This window comes from Glycine max, chromosome 19 (genome assembly GCF_000004515.6).
Source record: "Glycine max cultivar Williams 82 chromosome 19, Glycine_max_v4.0, whole genome shotgun sequence".
In the NCBI taxonomy this organism is placed as follows: domain Eukaryota; kingdom Viridiplantae; phylum Streptophyta; class Magnoliopsida; order Fabales; family Fabaceae; genus Glycine; species Glycine max.
The window spans coordinates 21,353,847-21,374,187 of record NC_038255.2 but is presented as its reverse complement, the minus strand read 5'-3'; the positions used below and the strand labels follow the sequence as shown (position 1 = coordinate 21,374,187).

The following is a 20,341-nucleotide window of genomic DNA, read 5'->3' as shown; positions in this document are numbered from 1 at the left end:
GGATCATTTTTAAAGTCCAACGCCTTAAAATGATCACCTTTCAAGTAAAAAGAATCACTTGATTCACGCATAAGAAAGAACTACGTAGGTCTGATTTCCTCTTTGATGGAGGGTACGTAGGAGCAAGAGCCCCGCTTTTGTTGACCTCAAAAAATAAAAAGAAATAAAAGTTAAGGTAACACAATTTCCACAATTCTAAAAAATAGGCTGTTGTCCTTTAAGACAAACGTGAGAGGTGCTAATACCTTCCTCAAGCGTAAATACAACTCTCGAACTTAGAATTTTCATTTTGACCGGTTTCCTTCGGTTTTCCCGATGTTTTCCACAAATAAACGTTGGTGGCGACTCCGCGCATCTTTCCTCCTTTGGAAAGTGCACCCGTGAGCCTCGCCTTCGCTTGCCCGCAAAAGGGCACGTTGCGACAGTTGGCGACTCCACTGGGGATCTTTTTGTGAGTTAGGCCTATTTTAAGGAATTGTGGATTTGTGAAACTTCGTGTGTGCATTTGTTGAACTGTGTAAAATGTAAATAACTGTTGTCTATTTCGCATTCTTTACACTTCATTCTAAGCACCCACGGGTTTGAGTAAAAAAATGGGCCCTATACCCGAGTTCATGGGAATTTAAGGAGTGGAGGTGAATCTATTATCATGCTAGGTCTCCGACTTGCTTGATAATAGTGAAACCTCGTCTAGAGCTTTCTCTCTTTATAATGTGTTGTCGCTGGTATTCCATACCGCCACAATATTATTATCTTGAGTGATGATACCTCTAGAAAATAGTCGTGTGAGTTATGAATTGTTGGGGAGTAGTTATTAGAGACCCCTAGATATTGTCCTATAGGTTCCCAAATAGGGGCAAAGAGCAAACACGCTCCGTGCCATTCGTTCTCATGCATTTTTTGGTAAATAGCACCAGTTTATAGTTATTGCTAGTGATGTTTGGTTTCTTTAGGGTAATACGTGACCTTTTTAATACTACGTTGAGGCACCATCATGCCCAAAACGTAGCATTAAAATTGGATCTCTGCGGTCTCGTATGTGTGAATTACCCCTTTGTGTTGTTTTCTTTCTGTTTCATGCATACGCATTGCATCATTCATGTCGGAGTCTTGATCCACCCCTTTTTTAGGTAAATGATGGGGACAAATCAAAACGGCAAAAGGTTTTATCAAGTCAAGGTTAAAAGTCTAGATGTCACCAGCTCAAGGAATTGAGACGATTGATGGGACCTCTCCAAAGGCAAGCCTTTCGCAAAGTGTACGGAAAGATTCTAGATTTGACCGCGGCAGAGGTATTTATGGAAGCTGTCGTATCCCTCGCCCAATACTATGACCAGCCGTTGAGGTGCTTCACGTTTGGGGACTTCCAAATGGTACCGACTATTGAAGAGTTTGAGGAGATACTAGGATGCCCTTTTGGGGGGGAGAAAACCGTATCTTTTCTCCGGGTTTCTTCCCTCCTTGAGCAAGATTGCAACTGTGGTCGGGGATTCGGCAAGAGAGTTGGATCGCATGAAGCAAACTCGCAACGGCGTAGTGGGCCTGCCACGGAAATACTTGGAAGGCAAGGCAAGGGATAGGGCGAGCCAAGAGAAGTGGGGCCCGTTTGCGGATATACTAGCTTTGTTGATTTTTGGGGTTGTCCTCTTTCTGAACATGGACGGTTTGGTGGATTTAGCCGCCATTGACGCTTTCCTCGCATATCACCATAGTAAGGAGAGTCCAGTGGTGGCTATCTTGGCAGATTTGTTTGATACCTTTGACCGGAGATGTGAGAAAAACATTGCACGGATCGTCTGTTGTTTACCCGCTCTCTGTGTGTGGTTGGTTTCACACCTATTCCAACAAGACACAAGACATCCGTGTCCGCTTCAAAGCTATCGCTCATGCGCCGAAAAAGGAAGAGTCGATTGGGACCAACATTTGGCTGGAATAGGAGGCAACGCAATCAATTGGTTTCCTCGTTGGAAGGAAGGCAAGGAAGGAGTTCTCTTCTCGTGTGGGGACTACCCTAATGTTCCATTGATAGGGACTAGGGGTTGTATTAATTATAATCCCGCACTCGCCATAAGATAGCTAGGGTACCCCATGAGGGGAGCGCCAACCGAAGAAAGTCTCTCGCCTTTCCTTGTGAGGGATCTAGGCGCGCAAAGTCTCAAGGTGATACAAAGAGTCCACAAGGCGTGGAGAAGTTCGTTGAAGAAAGACAAGGAGCTTAGAGGCATCCGAAATGGCGTCATCGGTGGTTATCATGGATGGCTAAGAGTTCACACGTGAGGGTTAGATTGGCTCTCCAAATTGAAAGTTATCAATGAGGAGAACTTCGAAACTCCGGAGGAAGATGAAGAAGTCCAAGCTCTAAAATTAGAGCTAGGGAAGGCGAGACTCGCCAAGGAGAAGTTCAAATCAGTCGCTACACACATCCGGAAAGAGTCCACCGAGTTACAAGAGGAAAACGCGGCCACTGCAAGAGCCCTTGAACAAGAAACTAAAAGGGCCCGCAAGGAGGAATATGGCCGAGAGAAATTCCGAGGAGCATTGTGGGGTAGCAACAATGAACTCAAGCTCCGAAGAGAGGAAAGAGACCAGTCATGGGTGCATGGCATGATCTTAAAAGAAGAGTTAGCTGCGTGCGCAAGATCCAAGAGGAGTTTGGCTCAACACTTGGAAGCCACGGAGCAAAGCATGCTAGCTATCATAGGGCAATACAAGGCAGAGTTGAACCAGTCTGTGGCCCATGAACAAAAGCTAGTGGAGGATTTTGCACAAGTGTACGCCGAAAAAGAAGCAAGAGGGAGGGTGATTGATGCATTGCATCAAGAAGCGACTATGTGGATTGATAGGTTCGCCTTGACCTTGAATGGAAGTCAAAACCTCCCGCGTCTATTAGCCAAAGCAAAAGCCATGGCCGAAGTGTGTACGGCCCCCGAGGAGATTCATGGGTTAATCAATTACTGTCAACACATGAGAGATTTGATGGCCCACATAATTAGAAACCGTTAGGTTCTCTTGTAACACCTTTGTATAATCTTGGCTAGATGAAAGCTTTGTTCTTTTTATAAAATGAGAAGTTCTGAACTTATCACGTTATCTAAAAAACCTTGGGGTGGATCCAAGTGCTCCGATCATTCATTTGCATATTCATGTTTTGGTGGCATACTCACCGTTGTTTATTTCTTTAGGAATTTCATCATAACTAAGAAAACACCAAGGCACCCCTATAACACTCGATCCAGAAAAATGGATAATGAAGAGGGCGTGCAGGAATAGATGAAGGCCGATCTATCGGCTTTAAAAGATCAAATGGCTTCCATATCGGAGGTCATGTTAAAACTCCAGAAAACTATAGAGGATAAAGCCACGACAACCGCCTCCAGTAAAGTTAGGGAAGCGAAGCCGGTGCTGCAGCCCGCCTTAAATCCGGGCCGAGACAGAAACACGACAGTGTTTGGTCGAAGGTATAGCCCGCAAGCTTATCCTTATGGCTTGCCTCCGGACTTCACCATGCCACCCCGGAAGATTTAAGCCAAGCCCCTACTTTCGAGGGGCAGCTCCCACCTTATGACGACTATCCCGGGCAAGACAATGAGGAAGGAGATACCCATCTCGGTCCCCTGCTCCACCTCAAAGATCCGTCTCCCCATGAACTACCCCAACCAAACATAGTCCGCCATATCCCGGCTTCACCCACACCCATAAAAGAATCTGTTCCCTTCGTGGAAGATAAGGGAAAGATTGAGGCGCTTGAAGAGAGGTTGAAAGCAGTCGAGGGCCTCGGCAATTACCCATTCTCGGATCTAGCGGACTTATGTCTCGTACCCAATATTGTCATTCCTCCCAAGTTCAAAGTACCGGACTTTGATAAGTACAAAGGGACGACATGTCCGAAAGGGCATCTTCGGATGTATTGCCGAAAAATGGGGGCGTATTCTGCGGACGAAAAGTTGTTGGTCCATTTCTTTCAAGACAGCTTGGCCGGAGCAGCTGTATCATGGTATGCCAATCTGGAAGCTTCCCAGATCCGATCATGGAAGGACTTGGCAACTGCCTTCATTAGGCAGTACCAGTACAATACGGATATGGCTCCCGATCGGAACCAGCTTCAGAGTATGACTAAGCGAGAGCATGAGTCCATTAAGGAATATGCCCAAAGATGGAGAGATCTCGCAGCCCAAGTCGTACCGCCCATGAAGGAAAGGGAGATGATCACAATTATGGTAGATACGTTTCCCACGTTCTACTATGAAAAGCTGATAGGATACATGCCAGCTAACTTTGCGGATCTCGTCTTCGCCGGAGAAAGGATTGAATCCGGACTACAAAAAGGCAAGTTCGAATATGCTTCCAATGTGGCCCCCATCAACAACAGAAGAGCCCCAGTAGTGGGCGCGAGGAAAAAGGAAGGAGACGCCCACGCGGTCACCACCGCCTCGACGTGGATGAAAGCACCCCAAAATATCCAAAGCTCATACCAGCCCAATCCCCCAAATTTTTCAATCCGAGCCGGGAATTTCCCCCCGACTCAAGTAAAAGGACCACCCGCGACAGAGAGAACGCCGGCCCAACGCATAGCTCCAGCCACGCCCCGGCCAGTCAACAATACAGCCCCCGGCATGAGCTATAAAAATGCACAGAGCCCACTCCCGGAAGATAACTTCTCTCCTATTCCCATGGCATACTCTGAATTATGGCCTTCATTATTGGAGAATCATTTGGTGGTAGCCATACCCGGGAGGGTCTTCCAGCCACCCTACCCCAAGTGGTATGACCCGGGTGCCAAATGTGAGTACCATAGTGGAGGTCCCGGACACAACCTTGACTCCTGCCGCCCGTTCAAGTATAAAGTGCAGCACCTAATCAGTGCCGACTGGCTATCATTTCAAGAGGAAGGCCCAAATGTTAAAACTAACCCGCTAGCTAGTCATGGAAAGGCTAGCGTAAACGCCATCCAAGAAGATGGGCCATCGCGGGCAAAGAGATTAGGAGAGGTGGCTACTTCCAGACGTTTTATCTACCAATCGCTGCAAGCGGCATGTATGGTCTCCCGTGGCGGAGGCGAAGGGGACGAATGTTTGTTTCACCTCGGGGAGTCGCACGACATGGAAACCTGTCCCGCGGTAGAAGAATTGCTTCAGCGGTTCACAGATTGCGGGCAGCTTGAAGTGTCCATAGGAGGGAGGGAAGAACCACAAATTTGCATGCAGTCGGAAGAGAAGAAGGTTCCTCTAACCCCCAAGGCCCTAGTGATATGTTTTACTAGGAAAGGGACCAGCTCCACACCCATATACCCCCAGACAGCGCCCAAGCCAACGCCATTTGCATATCAAAGTAATAAGGCCGTTCCGTGGAAGTATACCCCTCCCGCATTCAGCGAAAGAGTTGCAACCGAAGTTGACTCCCTGTCAGCTAAGGTGACCAACATCACCGGCCTCAGTGGCGTAACCCGCAGTGGTCAGGTATTCGCTTCCCCTCACCCGCCGGAGTTGCCCTCCAAGGGGAAAGCGCCCATGGTCCAAGAGCCCACAGACGTAGCCACTCCCTCGAAAGAAGTAGATCCTCCAGTGGTAAGAGGGGCTGAAAAGAAAGATGGTCTTCAAGGAAAGACGGTGACTTTGGAAGAGGCCCATGAGTTCCTTCGCCTCATCCAACAAAGTGAGTTTAAGGTAGTCGAGCAACTGAATAAAACTCCAGCAAGGATCTCATTACTTGAACTGCTCATAAACTCCGAGCCTCATCATACGTTGTTGATAAAAGTCCTCAATGATGCCCATGTAGCCCACGATATCTCAGTGGAGGGTTTTGAAGGCATCGTTAACCATATAACCACCAACAATTATATCGCGTTTGCGAAAGAAGAGATTCCCGTAGAAGGGAGAGGACACAACAAGGCTCTTCATGTGTCGATAAAGTGTATGGACCATGTTGTCGCAAAGGTGCTTATCGACAATGGATCGAGTTTAAATGTAATGCTGAAGACCACTTTGGAAAAGCTTCCTTTTAGTGCATCATGTTTAAAACCGAGCTCGATGGTGGTGTGAGCCTTTGATGGTACTCGGCGGGAAGTGATGGGGGAAATCGACATTCCCATTCAGATAGGCCCCCACACTTACAATGTGGTGCTTCAAGTAATGGATATAAATCCCACCTATAGCTGCCTCTTGGGAAGACCTTGGATTCATGCCTTGGGAGTGGTCCCTTCAACACTTCACCAAAAATTGAAGTTCGCAGTGGGTGGACTTTTAGTGATAGTGTCGGGTGAAGAGGATATGTTAGTGAGCTGCCCCTCCTCCGCCCCATACGTAGAAGCGGCGGAAGAATGGGTTCTTAGTTGTAGCTCGGTACCCAGAATGGGTGCCCAATATTGTCCCAGTCCCGAAAAAGGACGGCAAGGTTCGAATGTGTGTAGACTACCGGGACTTGAACCGAGCCAGTCCAAAAGACAATTTTCCTCTGCCACACATTGATATATTGGTAGATAATACAGCCAAGTTCGCCCTTTTCTCATTTATGGATGGTTTCTCGGGGTATAATCAAATAAAGATGGCACCCGAAGATGTAGAGAAGACCACTTTCGTTACCCTATGGGGGACGTTCTGCTATAAAGTGATGGCCTTCGGGCTAAAAAATGCCGGGGCAACCTATCAGCGTGCCATGGTGGCGTTGTTCCATGATATGATGCATAAGTAAATAGAGGTCTACGTAGATGACATGATTGCCAAGTCTCGAACTGAGGACGAACACCTTGTCAATCTGCGTAAGCTGTTTGGAAGGTTGCAGAAATACCAATTAAAACTAAACCCAACCAAATGCACCTTTGGGGTAAAGTCGGGGAAGTTGCTAGGATTTATCGTAAGTCAGAAAGGGATAGAGATAGATCCCGAGAAAGTAAAGGCCATCCTTGAAATGTCGGAACCACACACGGAGAAGCAGGTTCGGGGGTTCTTGGGCAGGTTGAATTATATCGCGAGATTTATCTCGCAACTCACCCCTACCTGTGAGCCCATTTTCAAGCTATTACGTAAGAACCAGGCGGTCCTGTGGAACAGTGACTGCCAAGAGGCCTTCGAAAAGATCAAACAGAGTCTCGCGAACCCCCCGGTGCTCATGCCACCTGTAACAGGAAGACCTCTTTTCCTGTACATGACCGTGTTGGACGAGTCTATGGGGTGCGTGTTGGGTCAGCACGATGATTCTGGGAAAAAGGAGCAAGCCATCTACTATCTAAGCAAGAAGTTTACCACATGTGAGATGAATTACTCAATGTTGGAAAGGACGTGTTGTGCTCTGGTATGGGCATCACATCGGCTTAGGCAGTACATGCTCAGCCATACCACGTGGCTTATTTCCAAAATGGATCCCGTGAAATACATCTTTGAGAAACCGGCCCTCACGGGACGAATCGCTAGGTGGCAGGTACTATTATCTGAATTCGATATCATTTACGTCACCCAAAAGGCGGTAAAGGGAAGTGCCTTAGCGGATTATTTGGCCCAGCAACCCCTCCAGGATTATCGGCCGATGCACCCTGAGTTCCCAGATGAAGATATCATGGCCCTGTTTGAAGAGAAGCGGACACACGAGGACATAGACAAATGGGTTGTTTGCTTCGATGGGGCGTCTAACGCTTTGGGCCATGGAGTAGGGGCAGTCCTTGTATCCCCGGATGATCAGTGTATTCCTTTCACGGCTAGGCTAGGTTTTTATTGTACCAACAATATGGCCGAGTACGAAGCATGCGCCCTCGGGGTTCAGGCGGCCATTGATTTTGATGTAAAACTACTCAAGGTGTATGGAGACTCAACTTTGGTGATACGCCAGTTGAAAGGAGAATGGGAAACTAGGGATCCGAAGTTGATACCCTATCAAACTCACATCTTGAGGTTAGCCAAGTACTTTGACAACATTTCTTTCCACCACATACCTCGGGAAAAGAATCAAATGGCTGATGCATTAGCCACCCTGGCATCCATGTTTCAACTCGCCCCACACGGGGATCTGCCGTACATCGAATTCAAATCTCAGGGCAGGCCGACATATTGTTATGCAATAGAGGAAGAGCGGGATGGGAAACCGTGGTATTTCGACATCAAACAATATGTCGAGAACAAAGAATACCCACCAGGGATTTCTGACAATGACAAAAGGACGTTGAGGAGATTGGCTACTGGTTTCTTTGTAAGTGGTACCATCCTGTACAAACGGAACCACGACATGACCCTCCTACGATGCGTAGATGCCAAAGAGGCGAACTTCATGATTGAGGAGATCCATGAGGGTTCCTTTGGGACACATGCCAATGGGCATGCTATGGCCAGAAAAATCCTTAGGGCCGGTTATTACTGGCTTACTATGGAAAGCGATTGTTGCGCTCATGTAAGGAAATGTCATAAATGTCAGGCATACGCGGACAATGTCAATGTTCCGCCACATCCTCTGAATGTTATGTCCGCTCCTTGGTCTTTTTCCATGTGGGGAATAGATGTCATTGGGGCCATCGAACCCAAAGCGTCGAATGGTCACCGCTTCATTCTTGTGGCGATAGATTACTTCACCAAATGGGTAGAAGCAGCTTCTTATACTAATGTCACGAGGAGTGTGATAGTCAGATTCATCAAGAGGGAGCTGATTTGTCGATATGGACTCCCTAGGAAGATCATTACTGACTGTTAGTGCTTAGCTTTACTAAGCTTTAAAAGATTGGCTAAAATTTTGTTAAAACATAAGCACTTAGACATTGAAGGAAAGCTGGAGTTGCTGCACATGATGTCCAACGCTATGTCAAGGAATCAGATCGGGCTGCACAATGCACAAGGCAAGACAAAATGTCAAATGAAGAATTGAAGCTGCAGGATCCACGATGTCGGATACGATGTCCAGGACATCTTGCCCGAAAATACTGGACACATAAATCTGTTATATCTTAAACAGATTAATGTGCAGTTAGCAACAGATTTGGCGATCTATCTTTAGGAACGAATTAAAAGATAATTAAAGTTCGAATTACAAACTTGAATAGTTTGTTCAGGGATTAAAGATTAAAGATAAAAACTAAAAGATCAAGCTTTATCTCTTAGATCTTTAAGTGCAGATTTTCAGGAAAATGATAGATCTCATCCAGCGCAAGTTGTTGCAGCCCAGATACGCAAACTACTATATAAACATGAAGGCTGCACGAGTTCTGTACCAAGTCCGGGATTGAAGAGTTGTTTTGTGAGTTTTGGGACTTGAGTGTTTTGTGAGCCACCTTGATGTCACCCTAACATCAAGTGTTGGACCTGAGTGTGTAGAGTTGATCTCTATTGTTCAGAGAGCAATCTCTGGTGTGTATTTGATTTAATTGTAAACACGGGAGAGTGATTGAGAGGGAGTGAGAGGGGTTCTCATATCTAAGAGTGGCTCTTAGGTAGAGGTTGCACGGGTAGTGGTTAGGTGAGAAGGTTGTAAACAGTGGCTGTTAGATCTTCGAACTAACACTATTTTAGTGGATTTCCTCCCTGGCTTGGTAGCCCCCAGATGTAGGTGACGTTGCACCGAACTGGGTTAACAATTCTCTTGTGTTATTTACTGGTTTAATCTGTTCATACAGTCAAATACAATCTGCATGTTCTGAAGCGTGATGTCGTGACATCCGGTACTCGAAATCACTGAGTGAGATCTAGGGAGATAAATTCTGATGAACATGGAGAAAGAAGGAGGACCAGTGAACAGACCACCAATTCTGGATGGAACCAACTATGAATACTGGAAAGCAAGGATGGTGGCCTTCCTCAAATCACTGGATAGCAGAACCTGGAAAGCTGTCATCAAAGGCTGGGAACATCCCAAGATGCTGGACACAGAAGGAAAGCCCACGAATGAATTAAAGCCAGAAGAAGACTGGACAAAAGAAGAAGACGAATTGGCACTTGGAAACTCCAAAGCCTTGAATGCTCTATTCAATGGAGTTGACAAGAATATCTTCAGACTGATCAACACATGCACAGTGGCCAAGGATGCATGGGAGATCCTGAAAACCACTCATGAAGGAACCTCCAAAGTGAAGATGTCCAGATTGCAACTATTGGCTACAAAATTCGAAAATCTGAAGATGAAGGAGGAAGAGTGTATTCATGACTTCCACATGAACATTCTTGAAATTGCCAATGCTTGCACTGCCTTGGGAGAAAGGATGGCAGATGAAAAGCTGGTGAGAAAGATCCTCAGATCTTTGCCTAAGAGATTTGACATGAATGTCACTGCAATAGAGGAGGCCCAAGACATTTGCAACATGAGAGTAGATGAACTCATTGGTTCCCTTCAAACCTTTGAGCTAGGACTCTCGGATAGGACTGAAAAGAAGAGCAAGAACCTGGCGTTCGTGTCCAATGATGAAGGAGAAGAAGATGAGTATGACCTGGATACTGATGAAGGTCTGACTAATGCAGTTGTGCTCCTAGGAAAACAGTTCAACAAAGTGCTGAGCAGAATGGACAGGAGGCAGAAACCACATGTCCGGAACATCCCTTTCGACATCAGGAAAGGTAATGAATACCAGAAAAGGTCAGATGAAAAGTCCAGTCACAGCAAAGGAATTCAATGCCATGGGTGTGAAGGCTATGGACACATCAAAGCTGAATGTCCCACTCATCTCAAGAAGCAGAGGAAAGGACTTTCTGTATGTCGGTCTGATGATACAGAGAGTGAACAAGAAAGTGATTCTGACAGAGATGTGAATGCACTCACTGGGAGATTTGAATCTGCTGAAGATTCAAGTGATACAGATAGTGAAATCACTTTTGATGAGCTTGCTATATCCTATAGAGAACTATGCATCAAAAGTGAGAAGATTCTTCAGCAAGAAGCACAACTAAAGAAGGTCATTACAAATCTGGAGGCTGAGAAGGAGGCACATGAAGAGGAAATCTCTGAACTTAAAGGAGAAATTGGTTTTCTGAACTCTAAACTGGAAAACATGACAAAATCAATAAAGATGCTGAATAAAGGCTCAGATTTGCTTGATGAGGTGCTACAGCTTGGGAAGAATGTTGGAAACCAGAGAGGACTTGGATTTAATCATAAATCTGCTGGCAGAACAACCATGACAGAATTTGTTCCTGCCAAATACAGCACTGGAGCCACGATGTCACAACATCGGTCTCGACATCATGGAACGCAGCAGAAAAAGAGCAAAAGAAAGAAGTGGAGGTGTCACTACTGTGGCAAGTATGGTCACTTAAAGCCCTTTTGCTATCATTTACATGGCCATCCACTTCATGGAACTCAAGGTAGCAGCAGTGGAAGGAAGATGATGTGGGTTCCAAAACACAAGACTGTTGGTCTTGTTGTTCATACTTCACTTAGAGCATCAGCTAAGGAAGATTGGTACCTAGATAGCGGCTGTTCCAGACACATGACAGGAGTTAAAGAATTCCTGGTGAACATTGAACCTTGCTCCACTAGCTATGTGACATTTGGAGATGGCTCTAAAGGAAAGATCACTGGAATGGGAAAGCTAGTCCATGATGGACTTCCTAGTCTGAACAAAGTACTGCTGGTGAAGGGACTGACTGCGAACTTGATCAGCATCAGTCAGTTGTGTGATGAAGGATTCAATGTAAACTTCACAAAGTCAGAATGCTTGGTGACAAATGAGAAGAGTGAAGTCCTAATGAAGGGCAGCAGATCAAAGGACAACTGTTACCTATGGACACCGCAAGAAACCAGTTACTCCTCCACATGTCTATTTTCCAAAGAAGATGAAGTCAAAATATGGCATCAAAGATTTGGACATCTGCACTTAAGAGGCATGAAGAAAATCATTGACAAAGGTGCTGTTAGAGGCATTCCCAATCTGAAAATAGAAGAAGGCAGAATCTGTGGTGAATGTCAGATTGGAAAGCAAGTCAAGATCTCCCACCAGAAGCTTCAACATCAGACCACTTCCAGGGTGCTGGAACTACTTCACATGGACTTGATGGGGCCTATGCAAGTTGAAAGCCTTGGAGGAAAGAGGTATGCCTATGTGGTTGTGGATGATTTCTCCAGATTTACCTGGGTCAACTTTATCAGAGAGAAATCAGACACCTTTGAAGTATTCAAGGAGTTGAGTCTAAGACTTCAAAGAGAAAAAGACTGTGTCATCAAGAGAATCAGGAGTGACCATGGCAGAGAGTTTGAAAACAGCCAGTTTACTGAATTCTGCACATCTGAAGGCATCACTCATGAGTTCTCTGCAGCCATTACACCACAACAAAATGGCATAGTTGAAAGGAAAAACAGGACTTTGCAAGAAGCTGCTAGGGTCATGCTTCATGCCAAAGAACTTCCCTATAATCTCTGGGCTGAAGCCATGAACACAGCATGCTACATCCACAACAGAGTCACACTTAGAAGAGGGACTCCAACCACACTGTATGAAATCTGGAAAGGGAGGAAGCCAACTGTCAAGCACTTCCACATCTTTGGAAGTCCATGTTACATTTTGGCAGATAGAGAGCAAAGGAGAAAGATGGATCCCAAGAGTGATGCAGGGATATTCTTGGGATACTCTACAAACAGCAGAGCATATAGAGTATTCAATTCCAGAACCAGAACTGTGATGGAATCCATCAATGTGGTTGTTGATGATCTAACTCCAGCAAGAAAGAAGGATGTCGAAGAAGATGTCAGAACATCGGGAGACAATGTAGCAGATACAGCTAAAAGTGCAGAAAATGCAGAAAACTCTGATTCTGCTACAGATGAACCAAACATCAATCAACCTGACAAGAGACCCTCCATTAGAATCCAGAAGATGCACCCCAAGGAGCTGATTATAGGAGATCCAAACAGAGGGGTCACTACAAGATCAAGGGAGATTGAGATTGTCGCCAATTCATGCTTTGTCTCCAAAATTGAGCCCAAGAATGTGAAAGAGGCACTGACTGATGAGTTCTGGATCAATGCTATGCAAGAAGAATTGGAGCAATTCAAAAGGAATGAAGTTTGGGAGCTAGTTCCTAGACCCGAGGGAACTAATGTGATTGGCACCAAGTGGATCTTCAAGAACAAAACCAATGAAGAAGGTGTTATAACCAAAAACAAGGCCAGACTTGTTGCTCAAGGCTACACTCAAATCGAAGGTGTAGACTTTGATGAAACTTTCGCCCCTGTTGCTAGACTTGAGTCCATCAGATTGTTACTTGGCGTAGCTTGCATCCTCAAATTCAAGCTGTACCAGATGGATGTGAAGAGCGCGTTTCTGAATGGGTACCTGAATGAAGAAGCCTATGTGGAGCAGCCAAAGGGATTTGTAGATCCAACTCATCCAGATCATGTATACAGGCTCAAGAAGGCTCTCTATGGATTGAAGCAAGCTCCAAGAGCTTGGTATGAAAGGCTAACAGAGTTCCTTACTCAGCAAGGGTATAGGAAGGGAGGAATTGACAAGACTCTCTTTGTCAAACAAGATGCTGAAAACTTGATGATAGCACAGATATATGTTGATGACATTGTGTTTGGAGGGATGTCGAATGAGATGCTTCGACATTTTGTCCAACAGATGCAATCTGAATTTGAGATGAGTCTTGTTGGAGAGCTGACTTATTTTCTGGGACTCCAAGTGAAGCAGATGGAAGACTCCATATTCCTCTCACAAAGCAAGTATGCAAAGAACATTGTCAAGAAGTTTGGGATGGGAAATGCCAGCCATAAAAGAACACCTGCACCTACTCACTTGAAGCTGTCAAAAGATGAAGCTGGCACCAGTGTTGATCAAAGCCTGTACAGAAGCATGATTGGGAGCTTACTATATTTAACAGCTAGCAGACCTGACATCACCTATGCAGTAGGTGTTTGTGCAAGATATCAAGCCAATCCTAAGATAAGTCACTTGAATCAAGTAAAGAGAATTCTGAAGTATGTAAATGGCACTAGTGACTATGGGATTATGTACTGTCATTGTTCAGATTCAATGCTGGTTGGGTATTGTGATGCTGATTGGGCTGGAAGTGCAGATGACAGAAAAAGCACTTCTGGTGGATGCTTCTATTTGGGAACCAATCTTATTTCATGGTTCAGCAAGAAGCAGAACTGTGTGTCCCTATCTACTGCAGAAGCAGAGTATATTGCAGCAGGAAGCAGCTGTTCACAACTAGTTTGGATGAAGCAGATGCTCAAGGAGTACAATGTCGAACAAGATGTCATGACATTGTACTGTGACAACTTGAGTGCTATTAATATTTCTAAAAACCCTGTTCAACACAGCAGAACCAAGCACATTGACATTAGACATCACTATATTAGAGATCTTGTTGATGATAAAGTGATCACACTGAAGCACGTTGACACTGAGGAACAAATAGCAGATATTTTCACAAAGGCATTGGATGCAAATCAGTTTGAAAAACTGAGGGGCAAGCTGGGCATTTGTCTGCTAGAAGACTTATAGCAATTACTTCTATCTGAATGTGCTCGAACGTTAATAGCACATTCACTACTGGGCCAAAACAGATTTGACCGTTGCTTCACACGTCCCTCTACATTCTGCATTCAAATTTACATTTTCGTGGCATTCTCGTTTTCATCAGCATTCCCCAACACCTCTCAGATTTTCACAAAACCATTTCAAAAGCTCTGCTTCTCCATGGCTACCTCACCAAAAGATACTTCAGCTCCTGGTTCACCCGCTGTAACATCATCTCCATCATCCACCAAAGCACCATCAAACCAGGAACAACCTGAATTCAACATCCAACCCATACAAATGATTCCTGGTCAAGCCCCTGTGTCTGAGAAACTGGTCCCCAAAAGACAACAGGGAGTGAAGATTTCTGAAAACCCTAGCCTTGCAACAAGTCCTAGGGAAGTAGACACGGAGATGGATAAGAAGATCCGCAGTATTGTGAGTAATATTCTGAAAAATGCTTCTGTCCCTGATGCTGATAAAGATGTTCCAACATCTTCCACCCCAAATGTTTCTGTCCCTGATGCTGACAAAGATGTTCCAACATCTTCCACCCCAAATGCTGAAGTCCTCTCTTCATCCAGTAAAGAGGAATCAACAGAGGAAGAGGATCAAGCCACAGAGGAGACCCCTGCACCAAGGGCACCAGAACCTGCTCCAGGTGACCTCATTGACCTAGAAGAAGTAGAATCTGATGAGGAACCCATTGCCAACAAGTTGGCACCCGGCATCGCAGAAAGATTACAAAGCAGAAAGGGAAAAACCCCCATTACTAGGTCTGGACGAATCAAAACTATGGCACAGAAGAAAAGCACACCAATCACTCCTACCACATCCAGATGGAGCAAAGTTGCAATCCCTTCCAAGAAGAGGAAAGAAATTTCCTCATCTGATTCTGATGATGATGTCGAACTAGATGTTCTCGACATCAAGAGGGCCAAGAAATCAGGGAAAAAGGTGCCTGGAAATGTCCCTGATGCACCATTGGACAACATTTCATTCCACTCCATTGGCAATGTTGAAAGGTGGAAATTTGTATATCAACGCAGACTTGCTGTTGAAAGAGAACTGGGAAGAGATGCCTTGGATTGCAAGGAGATCATGGACCTCATCAAGGCTGCTGGACTGCTGAAAACTGTCACCAAGTTGGGAGATTGCTATGAAAGTCTAGTCAGGGAATTCATTGTCAACATTCCCTCTGACATAACAAACAGAAAGAGTGATGATTATCAGAAAGTATTTGTCAGAGGAAAATGTGTTAGATTCTCCCCTGCTGTAATCAACAAATACCTGGGCAGACCAACTGAAGGAATGGTGGATATTGCTGTTTCTGAGCATCAAATTGCCAAGGAAATCACTGCCAAACGAGTCCAGCATTGGCCAAAGAAAGGGAAGCTTTCTGCAGGGAAGCTAAGTGTGAAGTATGCAATCTTGCATAGGATTGGCGCTGCAAACTGGGTACCCACCAATCATACTTCCACTGTTGCCACAGGTTTGGGTAAATTTCTGTATGCTGTTGGAACCAAGTCCAAATTTAATTTTGGAAACTATATTTTTGATCAAACTGTTAAGCATTCAGAATCTTTTGCTGTCAAATTACCCATTGCCTTCCCTACTGTATTGTGTGGCATTATGTTGAGTCAACATCCCAATATTTTAAACAACATTGACTCTGTGATGAAGAGAGAATCGGCTCTGTCCCTGCATTACAAACTGTTTGAGGGGACACATGTCCCAGACATTGTCTCGACATCAGGGAAAGCTGCTGCTTCAGGTGCTGTGTCCAAGGATGCTTTGATTGCTGAACTCAAGGACACATGCAAGGTGCTGGAAGCAACCATCAAAGCCACCACAGAGAAGAAAATGGAGCTGGAACGCCTGATCAAAAGACTCTCAGACAGTGGCATTGATGATGGTGAAGCAGCTGAGGCAGAAGAGGAAGCAGCTGAGGAAGAAGAAGAAGCAGCTGAGGAAGAAGAAGATGCAGCAGAGGATACAGAATCAGATGATGATGATTCTGAGGCCACCCCATGACCATCAGACCTTTATTTTTGCTTTTTACTCTTACTAGCTATAGGGGCATGTCCCTTTGAACAATTAATTGCTATTGGTCTGTAATATTTGCATGCATTCTACTTTTGTCAAATTCTGTCTAAAAAGGGGGAGTAATAGTATTATGCATGATTTATGATTTTGAGTAGTAGGATACGATGTATGCATGATTCATGATTTTGAGGGGGAGTTGTATGATACGATGTATGCATGATTCATGATTTTGAGGGGGAGACTGCTGCTGCTAATGATGACTGATGTAAGCTACTGTAACTACGAGTAGCTGATAGAAGATGCTGCAGCTAGAGCATGGAGACAGGGGGAGCAGAAAGCTGATGTCACGTGAGATGTCTTGACATCCTGGAAAAGACTAGTAGCTGATAGAAGATGCTGCAGTGAACTGCTTCACAGCAGTAAGAGCATGGAGACAGGGGGAGCAGAAAGCTGATGTCACGTGAGATGTCTTGACATCCTGGAAACGACTTGCAACTTGCAGAATTTTGGCTGTCGCCACTACAGATACCGCTGTGCTTGATTACTCTGATAATGAAAGTTGCTGATCCCACTTGCATAACTGCTCGTACCTGCTCAGGAAGTGTCTAAGTATGTTTTAGACAAAATTTGCCAAAGGGGGAGATTGTTAGTGCTTAGCTTTACTGAGCTTTAAAAGATTGGCTAAAATTTTGTTAAAACATAAGCACTTAGACATTGAAGGAAAGCTGGAGTTGCTGCACATGATGTCCAACGCTATGTCAAGGAATCAGATCGGGCTGCACAATGCACAAGGAAAGACAAAATGTCAAATGAAGAATTGAAGCTGCAGGATCCACGATGTCGGATACGATGTCCAGGACATCTTGCCCGAAAATACTGGACACATAAATCTGTTATATCTTTAACAGATTAATGTGCAGTTAGCAACAGATTTGGCGATCTATCTTTAGGAACGAATTAAAAGATAATTAAAGTTCGAATTACAAACTTGAATAGTTCGTTCAGGGATTAAAGATTAAATATAAAAACTAAAAGATCAAGCTTTATCTCTTAGATCTTTAAGTGCAGATTTTCAGGAAAATGATAGATCTCATCCAGCGCAAGTTGTTGCAGCCCAGATACGCAAACTACTATATAAACATGAAGGCTGCACGAGTTCTGTACCAAGTCCGGGATTGAAGAGTTGTTTTGTGAGTTTTGGGACTTGAGTGTTTTGTGAGCCACCTTGATGTCACCCTAACATCAAGTGTTGGACCTGAGTGTGTAGAGTTGATCTCTATTGTTCAGAGAGCAATCTCTGGTGTGTATTTGATTTAATTGTAAACACGGGAGAGTGATTGAGAGGGAGTGAGAGGGGTTCTCATATCTAAGAGTGGCTCTTAGGTAGAGGTTGCACGGGTAGTGGTTAGGTGAGAAGGTTGTAAACAGTGGCTGTTAGATCTTCGAACTAACACTATTTTAGTGGATTTCCTCCCTGGCTTGGTAGCCCCCAGATGTAGGTGACGTTGCACCGAACTGGGTTAACAATTCTCTTGTGTTATTTACTGGTTTAATCTGTTCATACAGTCAAATACAATCTGCATGTTCTGAAGCGTGATGTCGTGACATCCGGTACGACATCTGACCTCAGTATCAGAATTTCACTGACAATGGCACCAATCTGAACAACAAGATGATGCAGGAAATGTGCGAGGATTTCAAGATCCAGCATCATAACTCCACCCCTTATCGGCCAAAGATGAATGGGGCTGTAGAGGCTGCGAATAAAAATATTAAGAAGATTGTTCAGAAGATGACAGTGTCATACAAAGATTGGCATGAGATGTTGCCTTTCGCCCTGCACGGATATAGAACCTCGGCACGAACTTCTACTGGGGCAACGCTGTATTCTTTGGTTTATGGGATGGAAGCAGTACTCCCATTTGAGGCGGAGGTTCCTTCTCAGAGGATAATAGCGGAATCAGACCTAGAAGAGTCGGAGTGGGCTCAAGCACGCTACAACCAACTTAACCTTATTGAAGGTAAGCATTTGGCAGCCATGAGCCATGGGCGTCTGTATCAACGAAGGATAAAGAACGCACTCATCAAGAAGGTATGCCTGCGCAAGTTCAACGAGGGGGACCTCGTGCTGAGGAAGATGTCCCACACTGTTAAGGATAGTCGAGGCAAGTGGGCCCCGAATTATGAAGGACCTTTCGTGGTGAAAAGAGCTTTTTCTGGGGGTGCTTTGATACTCACCCACATGGATGGCGAAGAGCTGCCCTCGCCCGTGAACTCCGATGTAGTTAGACGATATTACGCTTGAAGTCTGGGGCAATCGAGAGAACCGTTGCATGTTTTTATTTCTGAGTTTTTCTCATTCTTCTTGGTTTCCTCTAGGGATTCCCCTTCACTATATTTGTCTCGTTTCTTTGAAAAGAAAAGATGGGCGAGGTTTCAGTCCTCCCTTTGGTTTCAAACCTTGTGTTTTAGTTTGTTATAACCTGAGCCCTCTTCGCTCGGTTCATGGGGTGCCCCAAACGCTTATTTAAAATTGAATTTAACCAGCCTTCACTAAGAAAATCATCGCATTAGGAACATTCATACATGCCCATACACATGCATATCCTGTGGTAACAGGGGCAGAATCCTCTTGGGCCATGGTCAGAAGTCAAGACGAGTTTACGGCAGAAGTCAACCAAGGTAAGACGATGGCCGGTCACGATTGGCCATGTATTGTTTGCCTCCTACTTGCAGGTACTTAGGGATGGAGGCGAATGGAGGACAGGGTCACGGCCGACCGTTGTCCCTTCCCGGCGCTAGATAAGCAGAGAACGTCGCTGCATGGCAGCCCAGTATCCTTTGAATTCACAGTATTTTATTACTATTATTTGTAATCGACGCCTAATTCTAACTTAAGTAGATTCAAGTAGGCAAAACGCTAACCCATAAGAGGGGGGGGGGGGGGGGGAGGCATGGTTAATGTTTCTAAAAAAAAAAAGTACAGGTTAGCTCGCCTGGGCGAGCAACCCCTATACAAAATTATAAAGGGGTGGAGGGGGAACGTTTTCTTCACCCAAAACTCTTCCCCCTCATTTCAAAAACCCCCAAGCTCACGGGAACTACGAGAACAACAGCCCCCGAGCTTCCATTGTTGAGTTTTTTGCTTCCCTTTTCACGCTTTAATTCACTCCAACAAGTAAGTATTCAATCCTTGAATTTTTTGCTTCCCATTGGAGTATTTTCTTCATCTTTTGGTGCTCTAAATTGTGAGAATGTGCTTATATTTGTGGGGCAGTTTTGGTCTATTTTTATGCTTGATTTCTTGAGTTGAGGATTTGAATGAGAAGGCCTTAGGCCTATGTTGTATTCTGAAGCAATAGGGCATGCCACATTGTCCCCATTCTCTTGCAATTTATGTCCAAACGTGCGCCCACCAAGTGCTCGGTGAAATGCCCCAATGATATATGGATATGATTTTGCAAAATTGGGATGGTGAGACTGTTTTATGTATGTAGAGACAACATAGGAGAGTCAAAATAGGTGCCCAAATGCGATTTCAAGTTTAGGAACCCAAACTTTTTAGCTTCAATGCAAGAAGACATACTCATGCCTAGTAATCCAAAATTTGGTTTTAGAATTAGAAAAGCATGAAAATTAAGACTTGCTTGTGAGAGTTTTTATTGGAATTTGGGCTGCCCCATGTTTGATACTTTGCACCTAAGTAACGTGGGAAATGCTTTTCAATGGTACGTAGATATATGTGAAAATATAAGGGGCATGGAATTCCTTGCCGAGTGTGAATGATTATCTTCCTAAATGAATGCATGATAGCATGGAATTCCTTTTTGAATGCAAGTGTGTGCAGGATGTAATTAGCTTTCCAATATGCAT

The 20,341-nt window shown here is 44.8% G+C and overlaps 1 pseudogene; it reads left to right on the top strand.

The window, feature by feature from the left end:
• The first annotated feature begins 2,964 nt into the window (after positions 1-2,964).
• LOC106797321 (uncharacterized) lies at positions 2,965-19,270 on the top strand (annotated as a pseudogene).
• The last annotated feature ends 1,071 nt before the right edge of the window (positions 19,271-20,341 follow it).